This window comes from Oryctolagus cuniculus, chromosome 14 (assembly GCF_051225735.1).
Source record: "Oryctolagus cuniculus isolate XC-2025 breed Fujian yellow rabbit chromosome 14, ASM5122573v1, whole genome shotgun sequence".
In the NCBI taxonomy this organism is placed as follows: Eukaryota; Metazoa; Chordata; class Mammalia; order Lagomorpha; family Leporidae; genus Oryctolagus; species Oryctolagus cuniculus.
The window spans coordinates 25,368,423-25,382,170 of record NC_142880.1 but is presented as its reverse complement, the minus strand read 5'-3'; the positions used below and the strand labels follow the sequence as shown (position 1 = coordinate 25,382,170).

At 39.6% G+C, this 13,748-nt stretch overlaps 1 protein-coding gene across 6 annotated transcripts in view; it reads right to left on the bottom strand.

Moving 5' to 3' along the window:
• Nucleotides 1–13,748, bottom strand: part of PAM (peptidylglycine alpha-amidating monooxygenase) — a 342,095-nt gene that overhangs the window by 71,306 nt on the left and 257,041 nt on the right. The gene's annotated exons all lie outside the window — the stretch shown is intronic.

The following is a 13,748-nucleotide window of genomic DNA, read 5'->3' as shown; positions in this document are numbered from 1 at the left end:
TCTAAAGCTCAGACCTGAGTGGGGAAGTGCTATATAGCTGAATGCTCAACATTAAAAACGGATTTTTGAAAGAGTCACATGAAACAAGTTCCAGCAATAGTGCTTAACAGCTTAGGAAACATGTTTCCTTCTTCCCAAGTTCAGATGGGATAATAATGTATTTCATTCTCTTTGTTCTTATAAGAAATATCCTAGGTACACCTTCACATGACTTTTAAGCAGCAAAATCATTCTGGCAAAGGCACATTTCCTCTCTGACCATTTTTAGCAGGGTTACACTAATAACAGACAAGCTGTGGGGTGGATTATTTGTTGTGCAGCAATACGTCAGAGTTGACTTTTCCAACAATGGCACGCAGCACTCACTTTCTCTCTACACGCAACAGCAATGACATCAACAAGGGAAGGAACAAAGTAAAAATCTTTTCCAAACAGGGATTTGATTTCTCTAAGCCTGAAAATGTACAGTCCCTGAGAGACCATGGGACTAAGTCCTTGCTGTGCACAGCTCTGGTTATACTTCAGAAATCATTGCACTTTTCACTCTCTGAGTCTGATCCCTGTTGGTGTAATTGCCTCTCCCGTGGAATAGAAGGAAATGGGGAAGTGCACACCCAAACACACACCTGTTCTCTATACACATCCTCATGGTGTCAAAACATCCTGCCGAGGAACTATGTTTTCCTAGTCTGGGAGCTGGTCAGAAAATTATGTGCTATAAAAGGAATGGCTTGTGCCAAAATAATAAGCCATAGCCTCCCACCATATTATCCTTTCCCTCCCCATTCAAAATGAGGAAGTATCTTCAAATTAAGAGAGCCAGGATGGAGGAGGAATTTAAAATGTGGTTCTGGCTTACAAAACTTTGAATCATCTAGCAGACAGGGGAAGCAAAATAATCATTGCATCGCAAATAAATTAAAACACTTAATAACTTCATATAATAAATCATGAAGTTTGTCAATAATCCATGAAAAGGTCCTTTCATATTTGATGTGTTCGGGAACACCAAGGCTCATGCTTTCAACAGGGCATCTGTCCATGTAACACATGAAATATAACCAGCATCCTCATCTCCTTCTCTATGATTCAAAAAATTAAGCACAACAAAGTAGCCTCTGTAACTTGATCTAAATGTTGTTGGTTCCCTGGACCAGTTGTTCTTTGTTGCATAAGTGGAAATAATGCATTCTTAAATTCTTATGTTTTTATAAAATATGTAGAGAAGGACTCCTAGAACTCTTCAACTCTTCCTCATAGTCTTAAAGACTATTGATGTAAATCTTCGGTCCTTGAAATGCTGATAGATGAGTTCAGAGAAAGTTGTTCTGTGGTCAAAACATAAACGTTGATCTACACATTTTGGGCCAAATTCTGTAGTCCCAGAGCCTTTCCTGTACACTGAGCCCATGATACTCACTGGCGGGTGGAAGAAGTCAGCACTATTCCCCAGATGTATTTGACCAGGATTCTTTGTGTTACTGTATGTTCCAGCACATAAGTTAAAAAAAAAATGTCCTATGACATGTACGACTTATACCTGGGTAGAATATAACCTTGCTTAGAAGCGACCAACCAATAACTGATTTTTTTTTTTCACTAGAGTAGTTTGGAGACACATACAAGAATCTACTGTTATGTTGTGGCAACACAAATCACATGCATAATATATGTGTGTGCTTCTGGTAGAGCAACACAGGACTATCCAAATGTGTATACTAGATGTGCACCTAGAAATGTTTTATAGCATGCTGCAACTACACATAATATATGTAATATCTATTCATATGCTTTTCTTTCTATTTTTTTTTATTTGACAGGTAGAGTTACAGACAGTGAGAGAGAGAGAGAGAGAGAGAAAGGTCTTCCTTCTGTTGGTTCACTCCCCAAATGGCCGATTCGGCCGGTGCTGCGCCGACCTGAAGCCATGAGCCAAGTGCTTCCTCCTGGTCTCCCATGCGGGTACAGGGGCCCAAGCACTTGGGCCATCTTCCACTGCCCTCCTGGGCCACAGCACAGAGCTGGACTGGAAAAGGAGCAACCCAGACTAGAACCCGGCAACAATATGGGATACTGGCGCTGCAGGCAGAGGATTAGCCAAGTGAGCCCAACAATATGGGATGCTGGCGCTGCAGGCAGAGGATTAGCCAAGTGAGCCACGGCACTGGCCTTCATATGCTTTTCATCCATCCATCCATCTAAACGTACAGTTTAAATTTTCAGGAAAGTATATTAGGGATTCAAAAAGCAACCAATATCACAAAGTTTCAAAGTAACTAAAATCGAAATATATAATTTCCCAATTATAACTCTGGTATTACTAAATGTTTCACATTTATACTTGGAGGGCTTTTTTTTTTTTAAGATTTTATTTATTTATTTGAAAGGTAGAGTTACAGACAGTGAGAGAGAAAGACAGAGACAAAGGTCTTCCTTCCGTTGGTTCACTCCCCAAATGGCCGCCATGGCCGGAGCTGTGCTGATCAGAAGCCAGGAGCCAGGTGCTTCTTCCTGGTCTCCCACATGGGTGCAGGGGCCCAAGGACTTGGGCCATCTTCTACTGCTTTCCCAGGCCATAGCAGAGAGCTGGACTGGAAGAGGAGCAACCGGGACTAGAATCAGCGCCCATATGGAATGCCAGTACTTGCAGGTGGAGGATTAACCTAATGTGCCACGGCGCTGGTCCGAGGGTGTATTTTAATATGCATTTGATCCAGAGTTCCTCCAGGGCTTCTCCTCCCAACCATATTCCAAAATGCAATGCTTTTATCACATCAGAAAAGTAAAGAATAAATCTTAAAATGTGATTATTGTTTATAGCCCTCGTCTATACTTGAATTTATTATTTAGTGGAGGATTAAGCATGTGATTATAAAGTAAATTGAAACTATGTTATGGAAAACGTTAAAAGAAAAACAAAGTAAAGAAGAGGGAGGGTGAGAAGTATCATTGTGTTTTTAAAACTCTATATATAGGGGCTAGCATTGTGGCATAGCAGGCAAAAGCCACTGCTTGTCATACCAGCGTCCCAAATGGATGCCGGTTTGTGCCCCGGCTGCTCCACTTCCCATCCAGCTTGTTGCTAAAGGTCTGAGAAAAACAGTGGAAGATGGCCCTAGTGCTTGGGTCCCTGCATCTACAGTGGGAGACTCTGATGCAGTTCCTGGCTCCTGGCTTCAACCTGGTCCAGCCCTGGCCACTGCAGCCATCTGGGGATTCAACTAGTGGGTGGAAGATCTCTCTGTCTCTGTCTCTCCCGCTCTCTCTGAAACTGCTTAAAAAAAATCTTAAAGATAATAAGTGGAATCTGTTCCCATTCTATAAATTAACGAAAATAGTTTAAATACATGCATTTGAAAACAAATTCTGCTGAAAGCAGAGTTCATTTCAAACAAAAGGCAATCATTCAATCTAGGAAGCAGGAACTAAACTGGAATGTGCACCAAGTGCAATAATCAACCCATACAGGACAATAATTTACTCTCAGTAAATAAATTTCGCTGCTATCACTACCAAAGCAGTGAGTGACAATTTTTTAATAGAAGGAAATTATAAAGAGTGAAAATGGGGAAGAATATGAAATGAGGTGGCATACACAGCAAGAATTAACTTGATACTAATATTAAAGAAAAAGCAATTACTATTCTAAAAATAGTGTGTTTGCAAGGTACAAGGTTACCAGTTTAGTCAACAAAAGGAAATCAGTAATTTAGTAAATAATTTTTTATCCTTTATAACTTGTGATCAAACTTAATTGTTTTAATTAGTGAGTCTGAGAAAATAAAGTCAATGTTGCAAATTACTTCCTCAAAAAATTCATCATCTTGCCATGTAGTGACTTAGCTTTTGAGAAACAGTACATATATATCTAGGTACACATATACACGTATACAAACACAATTCAGTAATACAACACAGATTCTGTGTGAATTTTATACACACACTCATGTGTTCACTTGGAAGCACATGTGATTTTTTGGACACCCAATTCAGCTCATCAACATAAGCTCATTTGAGGTCCTGATTCTATGATACAACATTAAGTTGATTAAACTTTTAGGAATCTTTACTATCAAGAGAAAAATTCCAATGAAATAGCTGATTAAAATAAAAGAATTATACTTGATTCCTTTCTATTGCTAATTAGACCTGTTATTAAGGTAATTGAAACTATTATATGCTATAAAAGTTAGGATTCAAATCATCTTGTGGCATCAGCATCACAGTTTGCCTATTTTATTTCACAGCCATTCGAATTTCTTTCACTCAAAAATTAAAATCTCATTTTAAGCCAGACCAATTGCTTTCTGCATTCCTGAGGGTGGATCCTGCCTCACTTCTTATTCTCCCCAGAAAGAAACCGTGTGATTGATAACAGGAAAACAGGAAGGGTAACTGCCTTCATGTGCCTGCTGACTCCACTGACTGCTCTTCAAATGTTCCCAAATGCCCGTGTAATTCCTTAAGAGGATGGCTGCTGACAGGACCGACATTCCAGAATTACAGAGTGCATTTCCTTCATCCTCTGCTACAATAAAGGGCTTATGTAAAAACTTCCTCTCTTATACTGGACATATTTAATACAGTCAGCTTTAAATCTGACACTGTGGTAAGCTGAAAAATAGTAACCCCTGAAGAAATATTTGTTGAATGAAAAATGAATAATCTTACTTAATAAATATTTAAAACAGTACAATATTATACATTAGTCCTGATACATCATACTGTTGATCTGTGACATTTCTGAAAAATATTTATTTATTCATGCCTCTACCCATCTATGTTCTATGAGGAATTTTATAAAAATACATTATTTTATATTAGGAAGATATGCAATAGAGATTTAAGAAAGTACCAAGTGTTCTGAAATGTGTCATTAAAAAATCCAAATATTGCTATATACCATGACTATATTGCAGATATTTCACTGATTTTTTTGAAAACTTTTATTTAATAAATATAAATTTTGAAAGTACAACTTAAAAGACCACATATCCCTTATATTGGACTGATGCAGGCTTAAAACTAACCAAAATGAGTAATATTAATTTTGGAAAGAAATATTAAAGCTTAAAATAAGTTATTTTATAGAGTTTTCAATTGGTTAAGAGGTTTTATGATGCATTTAAACTTATACAGTAAGGTATTATTTATCACATAACTATTTTTGGATGTACTATATTTATTTTTAGAATTTTATTTATGTAAGCTGGTGAGAAACAGAGAGGAGAGACAGTGAGAACGAGACAGACAGACAAAGAAACACAGAGCTACAGATAGAGATAGAGAGAGTCTGAATCCTCTGTTTCCCTCCCCAAAGGCCCACGATGACTAGGGTAGGGCCAGGTCAAATACCGGAGCTGGGAATTCAGTGCAACACTCCCAGGTGGCTGGCAGCAGTCCAACTGCTTGAGGCACCTCTGTTGCTTCCCAGGCTCTGCATGAGCAGGAAGCTGGAGCTAGGAGCTTGATGGAGGGATTGAATTCAGGCGCTCGACTGTGGTACGCAGGCATCTGCATTTGCTATGCTGCAAACTCACCCCTATAACACAGTTTACACGCTGATGAAAGTGCTATGCTTAATATCTAGAAATATTTTTAAGACACTGTCATATTCTCTCATGTTCATACTCTCATGAAATGACTTATTCCAAATAAAAGTACACTAGACAAAACTGACCAAATAGGCAAAGATGATCTACCTATTTCCAATAATTAATTTAAAATTGAGCATATAAACTGTTAGGTTAATTAGTTGACTTAATTAACTTCAATTTTTTGTTGTTTGAACCTGACTAAACATTTGAAATGAATTTAACGAAATGTAATGCTAAAGATAAAACATGTAATGCAGTTGGCTGGCACTGCGGCTCACTAGGCTAATCCTCCGCCTGAGGCGCTGGCACCCCGGGGTTCTAGTCCCATTTGGGGTGCCGGATTCTGTCCTGGTTGCTCCTCTTCCAGTCCAGCTCTCTGCTGTGGCCCGGGAAGGCAGTGGAGGATGGCCCAAGTGCTTGAGCCCTGCACCCGCATGGGAGACCAGGGGGAGGCACCTGGCTCCCGGCTTCGGATCGGTGCAGCGCAACGGCTGCAGCCTACGGGCCGTAGCGGCCATTTGGGGGGTGAACCAATGGAAAAGGAAGACCTGTCTCTCTGTCTCTCTCTGTCTGTCTAACTCTGCCTGTCCAAAAAACAAAACAAACAAGACAAAACATGTAATGCAGTCAGGTGCAGAACACTGCTTCACCATAGATTAGTTACTGCTATGTTGTCAGTATATATATTAGTGTAACTTTGTCTAAAATATTTTATTTATATGATTTTAAAGGAAACATAACATATCTGGATGAAACATTTTAGCATATAATATATATTAACCTATCATCTTAAATCTATTTAAATATGATCTTTACTATTAATAGTTTGTCAAGTTTGTATATTTTCACTGAGTACAATCTGACTTTTTTTTCTAAAGATTCAGAGTTACAGAGAGAGAGGGAGAGACAGAGAGAGATCTGGAGCTGGACTGGAAGTAGAATAGCCAGAACACAAACTGGCTTTACCCACAAAGCCACAACAATGGCCTCTACAATCTGAATTTTTTTTGACAGATAGACTTAGACAGTGAGAGAAGAGACAGAGAGAAAGGTCTTCCTTCCGTTGGTTCACCCCTCAAATGGCCGCTATGGCTGAAGCTGTGCTGATTGGAAGCCAGGAGACAGGTGCTTCCTCCCGGTCTCCCATGTGGGTGCAGGAGCCCAATCACCTGGGCCATCCTCCACTGCCTTCCGGGGCCACAGCAGAGAGCTGGACTAGAAGAGGAGCAATGGGGATTAGAATCCAGAGCCCATATGGGATGCCAACGCTGCAGGTGGAAGATTAACCAAGTAAGCCACGGTACCTACCCTACAATCTGGCATTTTTTTTCTTTTATTTAATAAATATAAATTTCCAAAGTAAAGCTTCTGGATTACAGTGGCTTCCCCCACCCCATAACTTCTCTCCCACTCGCAACCCTCCCATCTCATTCCGCTCCCTCTCCCATCCCATTCACATCAAGATTCATTTTCAATTATCTTTATATACAGAAGATCAGTTTAGCATACATTAAGTAAAGATTTCAACAGTTTGCACTCACACAGAAACACAAAGTATAAAGTACTGTTTGATTACTAGTTATACCATTAATTCACATTGTACAACACATTAAGGACAGAGATCCTACATGGGGAGAAAGTGCACAGTGACTGCTGTTGTTGATTTAACAATTGACACTCTTGTTTATGGTGTCAGTAATCACCCTAGGCTCTTGTCATGAGTTGCCAAGGCTATGGAAGCCTTTTAAGTTTACTGACACTGATCTTATTTAGACAAGGTCATAGTCAAAGTGGAAGTTCTCTCCTCCCTTCAGAGAAAGGTACCTCCCTCTTTGATGGCCTGTTCTTGCCACTGGGATCTCACTCACAGAGATCTTTCATTTAGGTTTTTTTTTTTTTGTCAGAGTGTCTTGGCTTTCCATGCCTAAAATACTCTCATGGGCTTTTTAGCTGGATCCGAATGCCTTAAAGGCTGATTCTGAGGCCGGAGTGCTGTTTAGGACACCCGCCATTCTATGGGTCTGCTGTGTATCCTGTTTCCCATGTTGGAACATTCTCTCCTTTTTAATTCTATCAGTTAGTATTAGCAGACACTAGTCTTGTTTATGTGATCCCTTTGACTCTAAATCCTATCATTATGATCAATTATGAACTGAAACTGATCATTTTGACTAGTGAGATGGCATTGGTACATGCCACCTTGATGGGATTGAATTGGAGTCCCCAGGCACGTATCTAACTCTATCATTTGGGGCAAGTCTGAATGAGCATGTCCCAAACTGTACATCTCCTCCCTCTCTTATTCTGACTCTTATATTTAACAGGGATCACTTTTCAGTTAAATTTAAACACCTAAGAGTAATTGTGTGTTAATTAAATAGTTCAATCAGTAGTATTGAGTAGAACAAAAAAAATACTAAATGGGATAAAGTATTATGTTGTTCCTCGACAGTCAGGACAAGGGCTGATCAAGTCCTTGTTTCTCATAGTGTCCATTTCACTTCAACAGGTTTCCTTTTTGGTGCTCAGTTAGTTGTCACTGATCAGGGAGAACATACGATATTTGTCCCTTTGGGACTGGCTTAATTCACTCAGCATGATGTGTTCCAGATTCCTCCATTTTATTGCAAATAACCAGATTTCTTTTTTTTTTTTTACTGCTATATAGTATTCTATAGAGTACATGTCCCATAAATTCTTTATCCAGTCTACTGCTGATGGGCATTTAGGTTGACTCCAGGTCTTAGCTATTGTGAATTGAGCTGCAATAAACATTAAGGTGCAGACAGCTTTTTTATTTGCCAATTTAATTTCCTTTGGGTAAATTCCAAGGAGTGGATGGCTGGGTTGTATGGTAGGGTTATATTCAGGTTTCTAAGGAATCTCCAGACTGACTTCCATAGTGGCTTGACCAGTTTGCATTCCCACCAACAGTGGGAATGTTATTGTCCCTTTTTCCCCATATCCTCACCAGCATCTGTTGTTTGTAGATTTCTGTATGTGAGCCATTCTAACCGGGGTGAGGAGAAACCTCATTGTGGTTTTGATTTGCATTTCCCTGATTGCTAGTGACCTTGAACATTTTTTCATGTGTCTGTTGGCCATTTGATTTCCTCTTTTGAAAAATGTCTATTGAGGTCCTTGGCCCATCTCTTAAGTGGGTTGTTTGTTTCATTGTTGTGGAGTCTCTTGATCTCTTTGTAGATCCTGGTTATAAATCCTTTATTGGTTGCATAGTTTGCAAATATTTTTTCCCATTCTGTTGGTTGCCTCTTCATTTTCCTGACTGTTTCTTTTGCAGTACAGAAACTTCTAAATTTGATGTAATCTCAATTGTTAATTTTGGCTTTGACTACCTGTGCCTCCGGGTTCTTTTCCAAGAAGTCTTTGCCTGTGCTTATATCTTGCAGGGTTTCTCCAATGTTCTCTAATAATTTGATGATGTTTGGTCGTAGATTTAGATCTTTAATCCATGTTGAGTGGATTTTTGTGTAAGGTGTAAGATAGGGGTCTTGCTTCATGCTTCTGCACATGGAAATCCAGTTTTCCCAGCACCATTTACTGAATAGACTGTCCTTGCTCCAGGAATTGGTTTTAGATCCTTGATCAAATATAAGTTGGCTGTAGACGTTTGGATTGATTTCTGGTGTTTGTATTCTGTTCCATTGGTCTATCCATCTGTTTCTGTACCAGTACCATGCTGTTTTGATTACAACTGCCCTGTGTTATGTTCTGAAATCTGGCATTGTGATGCCTCCAGCTTTGTTTTTGTTGTACAAGATTGCTTTAGCTGTTTGAGTTCTCCTGTTCCTCCATATGAATTTTAGCATCATTTTTTTCAAGATCGGAGAAGAATGTCTTTGGTATTTTGATTGGTATTGTATTGAATCTATAAATTGCTTTTGGGAGAATGGACATTTTGATGATATTGATTCTTCCAATGCATGAGCATGAAAGATTTTTCCATTTTTTGGTATCTTCTTCTATTTCTTTCTTTAAGATTTTATAATTCTCATCGTAGAGATCTTTAAGGTCCTTGGTTAAGTTTATTCCAAGCTATTTGATTGTTTTTGTAGCTATTGTGAATGGGATTGATCTTAGAAGTTCTTTCTCAGCTGTGACATTATCTGTGTATACAAAGGCTGTTGATTTTTGTGCAGTGATTTTATATCCTGCTACTTTGCCAAATTATTCTATGAGTTCCAATAGTCTCTTAGTAGAGTTCTTTGGATGTCCTAAATAAAGAATCATATCATCTGCAAAGAGGGATAGTTTGACTTCTTCCCTCCCAATTTATATCCCTTTAATTTCTTTTTCTTGCCTAATGGCTCTGGCTAAAACTTCCAGAACTATATTGAATAGCAGTGGTGAGAGTGGGCATCCCTGTCTGGTACCAGATCTCAGTGGAAATGCTTCCAACTTCTCCCCATTCAATAGGATGCTAGCCGTGGGTTTTTCATAATTGCTTTGATTGTATTGAGGAATGTTCCTTCTATACCCAATTTGCTTAGAGTTTTCATCATGAAAGGGTGTTGTATTTTATCAAATGCTTTCTCTGCATCTATTGAGATAATTATATGGTTTTTCTTCTGCAGTTTGTTAATGTGGTGTATCACATTGATTGATTTGCGAACATTGAACCATCCCTGCATACCAGGGATAAATCCCACTTGGTCTGGGTGGATGATCTTTCTGATGTGTTGCTGTATTCTATTGGCCAGAATTTTATTGAGGATTTTTGTGTCTATGTTCATCAGGGATATTGGTCTGCAATTTTCTTTCAATGCTGCATCTTTTTCAGGCTTAGGGATTAAGGTGATGCCGGCTTCATAGAAAGAATTTGGGAGGATTCCCTCTTTTTTGATTGTTCCAAATAGTTTGAGAAGAATTGGAGTTAGTTCTTCTTTAAATGTCTGGTAGAATTCAGCAGTGAAGCCATCAGGTCCTGGGCTTTTCTTTGTTGGGAGGGACTTTATTACTGATTCAAGTTCTGTCTCAGTTATGGGTCTGTTTAGGTTTTCTGTCTTCATGGTTCAATTTAGGTAGGTTGCACATGTCTAGGAATCTATCCATTTCTGATAGATTTCCCTGTTTGCTGACATACAATTCTTTGTAGTAATTTCTGATGTCTCTCTTTATTTCTGTGGTGTCTGTTGTTACATTCCCTTTTTCATCTCTGATTTTATTGATTTTGATCTTTTCTTTTTTTAGTTAGTTAGGCCAATGGTGTTTCAATTTTGTTTATTTTTTCAAAAAACCAGCTCTTCATTTGGCTGATCTTTTGTAATTTTTTTTTTTTTGATTCAATACTGTTGATATCTTCTCTGATTTTAATTATTTCTCTTCTCCTACTAGTTTTGGGTCTGGTTTGCTGCAGTTTTTCTAGATCCTTGAGATGTACAACCTGACATTATAACATAGATATACACTTCCACTACTACTGGGGAGTGATTAATCTAATTAGCATATCCTTTACTTTGCTTCCCATAATTCTTTTGGGTGAGATTCCTTTTTTTTTTTTTTTTTTTGACAGGCAGAGTGGACAGTGAGAGACAGAGAGAAAGGTCTTCCTATACCGTTGGTTCACCCTCCAACGGCTGCCGCAGCCGGCACACCACACTGATCCGAAGCCAGGAGCCAGGTGTTTCTCCTGTCTCCCATGTGGGTGCAGGGCCCAAGGACTTGGGCCATCCTCCACTGCACTTCCGGGACACAGCAGAGAGCTGGACTGGAAGAGGGGCAACCAGGACAGAATCTGGCACCCTGATCGGGACTAGAACCCGGGGTGCCAGCGCCGCAGGCGGAGGATTAGCCTACTGATCCACGGCGCCAGCCCTTTTTTTTTTTTTTTTTTTTTTTTTTGACAGGCAGAGTGGACAGTGAGAGACAGAGAGAAAGGAGGTTTGGGTGAGATTCTTGAAAACTATTCTTATTTCAAAAATTCTACTTTTTTTAAAATTTATTTTGAAAGGCTCAGTGATAGAGGTAGACAGAGTGATCTTTGATCCACTGGTTCACTCGCCAAATGCCAGCAACAGCAGGGACTGGGCCAGACCAAAGCTAGGAGCCTGGAGCTGTAGCTAAGTCTCCCTCTTGTGCAGCAGGGACCCAAGTACTTGGGGCACTATCTGTTGCCTTTCCAGGAGCATTAGCAGGAAGCTGTTTCAGAAGCAGAGTAACTTGCTAAACTCAAACTGGCACTCTGATATGAGATGCAAGTATCCCAAGTAGCACCACAACTCCCACCCCTGAAATCTGCATTGTTGACTATAATCATTCTGCTGTGCAACAGATTTCGAAATTTATTTTTCCTATGTATCTGGAATGTTGTAGCCTTTGATCAACAACCCTCAGACATGGTGATCATCATTCTATTCGACATTTCTGAGTTCAACTCTGGTAAATTCTACATAAATGAAACCTTTAGGTATCTGTTTTTCCGTCCTCTGCTTATTTCACTTAGTACAATGTCTATGAGATTTATACAAGTTGTCACAACTGATAGGGTGTCCTACCCCTGAAGACCGAATAACATTCCATTGTGTATATATAATACTTACTATCCAATCATCTGGTGATGGAAATTTAGTCTGTTAATGACACCTATTTTTTTCAAGATTTATTTATTTATTTGAAAGGCAAAGTTACAGAGAGGCAGAGGCTGAGAAAGAGAGAGAGAGAGAGAGAGAGAGAGAGATCTTCCATCTGCTGGTCCACTCTCCAGATGGCTGCAATGGCCAGAGCTGGGCTGATCCGAAGCAAGGAGCCAGGAGCTTCTTCTGGGTCTCCCACATGGGTGCAGGAGCCAAGGACCTGGGCCATCCTCCACTGCTTTCCCAGGCCATAGCAGAGAGCTAGATCAGAAGAGGAGCAACTGAGACTCAAACTGGTCCCATATGGGATGCTGGCACCCCAGGCAGCGGCTTTACCTGCTACGGCACAGTGCTGTACGGCACACACACCTATTTTTAAAGGTAGCATTTTGAGATGAATCTCTGGTATGGAGAAGATCAGTTCCTATTTTAAAAAGTGCCTTTTTGTTATTTAAATATGATTGATCTACCAAAGCAAAGTTTCTCTGGTCTAATATTTCTAGCATAATTCAGAGTTAAGCTTGGATTAGGTTGAAGAAATACTCAACTGAACATCATCCTAGTCGGCCACTGTCAACACATTTTTCCTGTAAAACCTGGTCTCTGGATGGCCACAGAACATGAAATTTTGGCACAGGTGTCATGGCATAGCAGGTTAAGTCTCTTTCTGTGATGCCAGCACCCCATTTGGTTGACTGTTCAAGACCCAGTTGCTCCACTTCCAATCCAACTCCTAGCTAATGCACCTGGGAAAGCAGTGGAGGACAGCCCAAGTGCTTTGTCCCCTGCACCTGTGCAGGAGACTTGAAGAAGCTTCTGGTTCCTGGCTTCAGCCTGGCCCAGCCCCTGCCGTTGTGGCCATTTTGGGGAGTAAACCAGTAGATTGAAGATCTCTTTCTATCTCCTCCACTCTCTGTGACTTTGCCTTTCAAATAAATAAGAAATAAATCTTAATAAAAAAAAGTTTTAAAACTGGAAGCAAATGGTTCTAACAGTAAACCAAAGGGACTCCTATTGGCTCCAAAGTACCTCTGGATAATTGTGATTACTGAATAAAATGCTTCAGGCTCAGGGTTCAAACTTGTGTCCAGTGGGAGGGAGGTGGGTAGACAAAGGGGGAAGATTATAGAGTATCATCTGATTCAATAGATACCATAAAGTACTAGTTTTTTATTGATTGCATTCTCCATTGAAATCCTATGGTAGAAGGTTGGGCCCATCTCTTCATAAATAAGATTCAGAACTGCTGTTAATCCTGCTAAAACTAAAGAAGGCTGTGAATTGCTATGGGTCTATGCTGTACTAGGAGGAAAGTTTTGTTCATGCGTAAGTCTACTCAATCTTCTCTTATTAGTTTATCATATCACTGGAAAGAAGCTTCTTCGGTAGTAGAAGTTAATTATTAGAATATAGACTCACTAAGTCATTTAATTTCCTTTAATTCCTTTCTATTTCATTTATATTACAAAACAATGTTTCCTTTAGCTAGCATGAGATTTACAAAAGGAAAGATCAGTATAGTGATTTTAGGGTATTATTTTAAAGCAAAATGCACATT